General features: G+C 38.6%; 1 pseudogene; it reads right to left on the bottom strand.

Annotated features, from left to right (window-relative positions):
- Window positions 1–3,732: 3,732 nt before the first annotated feature.
- On the bottom strand, window positions 3,733–4,173 carry LOC105066563 (phosphatidylinositol N-acetylglucosaminyltransferase subunit P-like; annotated as a pseudogene).
- Between the last annotated feature and the right edge of the window lie 2,690 nt (window positions 4,174–6,863).

Raw genomic sequence — 6,863 nt, 5'->3', positions numbered from 1 at the left:
CAGTGTCTCTTATAGAGGGACAGCCTCCCCCACCTAGAGCCTCAGAGAGAGAGCACTAGGGTGTTCTATGTCCAGGAATGGCCACTGATTGGTCCAGGAGTAGGTGCCTAGCCCAAGGGCCACCCCTAATAGGCTAGGCAGTTGCCTTGAGTGGAATGGCATGGAAAGATGGCAAAACTTATGGGAGCTGAGTGTACGTGGAGGAGGCTGAGGGTATATGCATGGGTAGGAGCTGGGTCCTTACAGCCCATGCCCTGGAGAGAAGCTCCTTTGATCTGCCTTTCCTGAGGCCCAACTGTTTTCCTTTTCTCTTGGCTCCTCTATATACATCCCCTTTTGATACCCACGCCTTAACACACACACCTCCACATACACACCTCCATTACCACCACTTCTTATGGTCACAAGAGAATCTCCATTCCTGATCAAAGGGGAAGAAGAATAAGAGAAGTCATGCAATCCCCATGGCAGGAACTGGAGGGCTTGTGATCTCAACCTTTGAGTCTAGACGTAGTTCGAGGCTTGCCTAGGCCTGACATGGCCACAGAAATTGTAAGCTCCATGAGGGCTGCCTTGTTTGTTGCTGTACCTCCTAGCTTGGTGCCTGCATAAAGCTGGTGATCAGTAAGTGCTGGCTGAATTAATAATGGAATAGACTGGGAACCAGGGAGATCAATTGAGGGTTAGCAGTGGCTATCTCCCGTGAGTCACAATCTCTATTCTCGCTACTCCATGCCCGGGAGGCTGACCTATAGTTACATTCAAAGGCTTCCTTATCCCTGACTTCCAGTGGGGTTCAGCCAAATGCGGAACCCTTGCTAGTTATCAGAGAGGAGGCAAATGATATCAGGGTATACATGCCTCCACGAAGGCTACATTCATGTCAGGAGGCCTTCTCCATCCCACCCCTCTGTCTCCCAGTTCTCATACTTCTTTGGGCCTTCGCGGTGGTAATGACCCCCAACCCAATGTTACCAGCCCTAGGCAACACCAATCCTTTACGGTTTCCTCGCCAACCCTTGTAAATAACGCCTTTATTAAACACTCCTCAGGGCACCCAATTTGAATGTAGCATCTGTTTCCTGTTAAGATCTCAACTGATAGAGGTTCCAAAAATCAACTGCGTGCTTCTTGCTATCTGGTTTTCTCCATGTACTAGTACATTCCGCTCAGCTCTATCAGCAAACACTCATGGCTTCACAGAAGCAAGCTGGCTGGGAAGATGTTTGCTCAAACTGGCCCAGTATGAGGTGAGGGTGGTGGGGGGCAGAAGGGAAGCAAGAGAGTGTCCTGCCTCAACGCTAGTAAGCACACGGCATAAACACCTAGTGAGGAAGATGCCTAACTTGGTATCCACCTTCCCAGCATGAAGCTGGGGTCTGACCTTCCATTAAGCAAGGAAGTTTTCCTTCTCTGATAACATTGGTTTCTTTGGCTAAGGATGCTTTGTTTTGAGTTATATTTTATTGTACAACCACAAAATAATAATCAAAAAGTTCTTTAGGTGAGGATGCCATTGCTCTGCTTTAACTGCACATTTAATTTACCCAAATTAATGCAGCAGAAGCAGAGTGGAGGTGGAATCTTCTATGTCATTTATGTCTTTTAATATTGATAAAGTCTTGAAAAGCAAGGGTTACTGAGCATTTCAAGCTGTGTTCCTCTTTCAGCCTTTCGTGTGGGGTTAGGGAAAGTGGGTGGACGCAGTAGGAGTATTTTATTTTTATGACAGTTTACCCTCTCTGAACACACTAATGGGGAAAAGTTCATTTTTAATTTTCTAAAAAGGAGATTAAAAGGGTCTCAAGTGATCTGAAGCTTTCTCTCACCTCTAAAAAAATATCTTTCCACAACTCTCTGGTGCATATTATCTTGTCTACTTGGGATCTACTTTTAAAGCAGGTTCCCCACCAGGCAGATTCAACAGCAGTCTAAGGTACAAATGCCTGATATCCTACTTAAGACACAAACGGAAAAACACAGCATCTGAACTTACTTTTTTGTTTTTTTTTTTCCCTCTCCCTCATCCCCTTAAAAAAGGGTATACTGGTTTCTTCATTTCTCAGTCTTTTGGCAGCAGCCATTTAAAAGAAAGAATCACGCGGTAATTATTAATTTTGCATGGGATCAACTCTGGCCTCAGCTTTCATATGAGATGCAGTTACATGAAAAACAGACTGTGTTAATTTCATCCCCTCTGTGGTTGCTTGGCAACAAGGCCTTGTTCCAGATCATCTCTTCTTCTTGGCCTGGAGTGATCTCTTTAGGGCGTCGCTTATGCTAAGGCAATCATCACCCTGTTGCTGTCCCTTCTGAATGTGTCCCTGTGGTCCCGATGTTTGGTGGCTTTGCTCCAGTCATACTGGCTGGGGTCTGTAAAAGCCCTGAGCTTGTCAGCACAGAGAATGAACTATGCTCGAGGAATTTAAGATTTAAACAGTAGAGTTAGACAGGAAAGAGAGGGAGCATGAACAATGTCTAAAGCGAGGCTAGAGGACAGTGGGGCAGAGATGGGGTAAATACTAAAGGGATAAATACTAATGCACACGGGGTTTCTTCTGGGGGGATGAAATTGTTCTGGAATTGTGATAGTTGCATAACTGTGACTATACTAAAAACCACTGAAATGTATGCTTTAAAGGGTGAATTTTATGGCATAAAAATTATAAGTCAATTTAAAAAATAGAATGAAAAAAAGCAATGGGTAATGCCTTTAAAAATGTAATGAGAGATTCCATTTACCCTTACTCGTATGCTCTTTATTCATTTACCCCAATAGTAACATCTTGCATAACTATAGTGATGTATCACAACCAGGAAGATGACTTTAGTACAATCCACAAAGCTTATTTCAATTCCACCAGCTTTACATGCACTCGTGTGTGTGCATGCACATGTAATTCTATGCAATTTTATCATATGTGTATGTTTGTGTAATTACCACCACAGTCAACATACAGAATTATTTCATCATCACAAGGATCCTTCCTGCTCCCTGTTTGTACTCGTGCCCCCCCATCCCTAAACCCTAGCAAACACTAATCTATTCTCCATCTCTATAATTTTGTTATTTAAAAATTTTAATATAAATTGCTATATGTTATATAAAATGTTACATAAATGTAATATTTTGAGTTTGATTTTTCCTAGTCAACATAATTTGAGATCCATCTAGGTTGTTGTGTGTATCAATAGTTCATTCCTTTTATTTATTTTAAAATTTTTTGGTAATGCAGTACTATTTTATTTATTCTGTCCATTAATAGCTAATACTTAAGAACATTTACAATATTAATAGAACTAAATCTAAGAGAAGTTCAACTTACTTTTTTTTAAATCTCAATACTGGTCATTAATAAAAAAAGACAGTGAAAATAACTGTCAAAACTATTATTTCAAAGACATAAATAATAAACAACAAGCTCATACTGTATAGCACAGGGAACCATATTCAATATCTTGTAACCTATGGTGAAGAAGAATATGAGAATGAATGTACGTATGTTCCTATGTGACTGAAGTATTGTGCTGTACACCAGAAATTGACACAACATTGTAAACCAACAGTACTTCAATAAAAATGTATGGAAAACAGTGAAAAAAGAATGTGGCAATGAATATATGTATGTTCATGCATAACTGAAAAATTGTGCTCTACACTGGAATTTGACACAAAATTGTAAAATGCCTGTAACTCAATAAAAATATGTTTAAAAAAAGAAATGTGGTAAAAATAAAAAGATACAATTTGCAAAAAAAAATAAATACCTGGTGTTAGTATGTCTACATATAACTCAGTTTCAAGTGTAAAGTTCTTTGGCTGCAAGAAAGAACAACTTGGTTTAGTTCACCAACAGGAGTATTTCTTAATGCTGGAATGACTTCTCTTGGTATTTCTTCCACTGTTGATTGTTGGCATAGTTATCCGTGACTGTATGGACTCCAAATAAGAGTACATAGCTGATTACTGCAGCCAATTACCATAGAAATAGGAAGTGGACAGATAATGCAACTGCCCAATATTTTTGAGGCCAAAAGCTTAAGCCTGAGGAGTTTAGCTAAGATTCAGGAATAAAAGCCCACAGGAGATAGAGTGTGAGGCCAGATTGGGAGCTTAAGAAGAAAGCCATAAATCGCTCTTTCTGGCAACGATGATGGTGAATTTTCCACCATTTTCCTAGCGGCTTTAGACAATCTCAGAACTGAGTCTGGGGCACAAGCCTCGCACAGGGAGTGGGGCAGAGAGGAAAAACCAAAGGAAAGGCCAAGGGGCAATGGTAGCCCCAACCCCAGGCGCAGGTACACTGGGACCCTCTCCAGGGAGGCAGAGGGACCACGCCCACTCCTTTTATTTCGAAATAAATATTTATTTTTAGAACAGTTTCAAGTTTATGGAATTATTGTGAAGATAGTACAGAGTTCTCACATACTCCACATCTTCTTTGCCTTATCATTAGCGTTTCATATTAGTACATCTGTCACAATTAATAGACCAATCTGGGATACATTCTTATTAACTGAAGTCCATCTTTGAGACTTCCTCAGTTTTCCCCTAACATCCTTCTCCTGTATCAGGAGCCCATCCAGGATACCATACCACTTTCACAGTTTTATCTCCTTAGGCTCCTCTTGGCTGTGGCTGTTCCCCAAAACTTTCTTGTTTTTTGATGTCCCTTAAGAATTTTTTTGGGTCCTGGTCTGATATTCTTTGGTGAGGTATCTGTTGAGATCTAACATCACACTTAGTAGTGAGAAATTGGATGCTTTCCCCCTATAATTAGGAACAAGGCAAGGATGTTCTCTCACCACTCCTATTCAACACTGTACTGACATTCCTAACTAGTGCATTTAGGCAAGAAAAGGAAATAAAAGGTATAGAGATTAGAAAGGAAGAAACAAACTCTATTCACAGAAGACATGAAAATCCCAAAGAACTGACAAAAAACCCTCCTGGAACTAAAAAGTGAGTAAAGCAAAGTCTCAGGATACAGTGTTAATATACAAAGTCAATTGCTTTCCTATATACCAGCAATGAACTATTCGAACTTGAAATATCAAAAAGCAATTCCACTTACAAAGGCACCCAATAAGTGAAATACTTAGGAATAAGGCTAATAAAACATGCACAGGACGATATGGGGAAAATTAGAAAACTCTGATTCAAAGATCTAAATAAATAGAAATATTCCATTTTCATGGATTAGAAGACTCAATGTTGTTAAGATGTCAATTCTTCCCAACTTAATCTGTGGATTTGATATAATCAAAATCAAAATCTCAGCAAGTTATTTTGTAGATTATGACAAACTGATTCTAAAGTTTATATATAAGGGCAAAGGACCTAGAACAGCCAACATAATACTGAGGAAAAAGAACAAAGTTGCAAGACTCACACTACCTAATTTCAAGACTAACTATGGTATGAGTCTTTAATAATCAAGACAACATGGTATTTATGAAAGAATAGACATGTATGTAGATCAATGAAATAGACTAAAGAGTCCAAAAATGGACCCACACAAATATACCCAACTGATCTTTGGCAAAGGGGCAGACGTGATTCAATGGAGAAAGGATAGTCTCTTCAATAAATGATGATTGAACAAATGGTGATGGATGCCCATATGCAAAAAACCATGAACCTAGACACAGACCTAATTATACCTTATACAAAAAGTAATTCAAGATGTACTACAGACTAAGTAAAATGCAAAACTACAAAACTTCTTGAAGAAAACATAGGGGAAAATTCACATGACCTTGGGTCTGATAATGAGTTTTCAACTAAAACGTCAGTTGCATGATCCAGGAAAGAAATATTAATAAGTTTGACCTTATTAAAACTAAAAATGTCTTCTTTGCAAAAGACATCATTAAAATAATGAAAAGGCAAGCCAAAGACTTGGAGAAAATACTTGCAAAACACATATCTGATACAGGATTTGTATATAAACTATACAAAGAACAGTTAGAACTCAACAATAAGAAAATAAACAACCCAGTTTAAGAGTGAACAAAAGATCTGAACAGATACCTCACCACAGAAGATCTACAAATGGTTAAAAAGCACATGAAAAGATTCTCAACATCATTTGTCATTAGAGAATTGCAAATTACAACAATGTGATACCACTACCAACCTATGAGAATGGCTCAAAAGAAAAAAAGAAAACCCAAAACTAAATACCAACTGCGGGGGAGGACAAGGACTTTTGTGGGTGCTCTTTGTCAAATTGGGGAAATTCCCCTCTATTCTCAGTTTGCTGAGTTTTTATCATGAATGGCTGTTGAAATTTTAAGTGTAGATTCATATGTAGGTATAAGAAGGAATACAGAGAGATCCACATATTTTTTACTCAGGTTCCCCCAATGCTAACAGCTCACAAAGCAATATTACAACAAGAATATTGGCAGTAATACAATCCACCAATCTTATTTAGATTTCTTTAGTTTAACTTGTACTCGTGTGTGTGTGTGTGTGTGTGTGTGTGTGTGTGTTTATACAATTTAATCTCATGATTAGGTTTGAATATCCACCACCACAGTCAAAATACAGAACAATTACATAACCACAGGATTTCTCTTGTTACCTTTCATAACCACACTCATCTTCATCCTGTTCCTTCTCCTTACAACCCTAATCCTTGGCAACCACTAATTTGGTCTCTATTTCTAAAATGTTGTTATTTTAAGGATGTCCTATAAATGGAATCATACAGGGTGTATCTTTTTGGATGGACTTTCATCAATAGTTCATTCATTTTTATTGCTGTATGGTATTCTATGGTATAGAAGCACCAAAGTTTGTTTAATCATTACCTGCTATTGAAGGACATCTGGGTTATTTCTGCTTTTTGGCTATT

The sequence above is a fragment of the Camelus bactrianus genome, chromosome 15 (assembly GCF_048773025.1).
Source record: "Camelus bactrianus isolate YW-2024 breed Bactrian camel chromosome 15, ASM4877302v1, whole genome shotgun sequence".
Taxonomy (NCBI): domain Eukaryota; kingdom Metazoa; phylum Chordata; class Mammalia; order Artiodactyla; family Camelidae; genus Camelus; species Camelus bactrianus.
The sequence above is the reverse complement of the archived record's forward strand: the minus strand, read 5'-3'. Positions and strand labels throughout refer to the sequence as shown.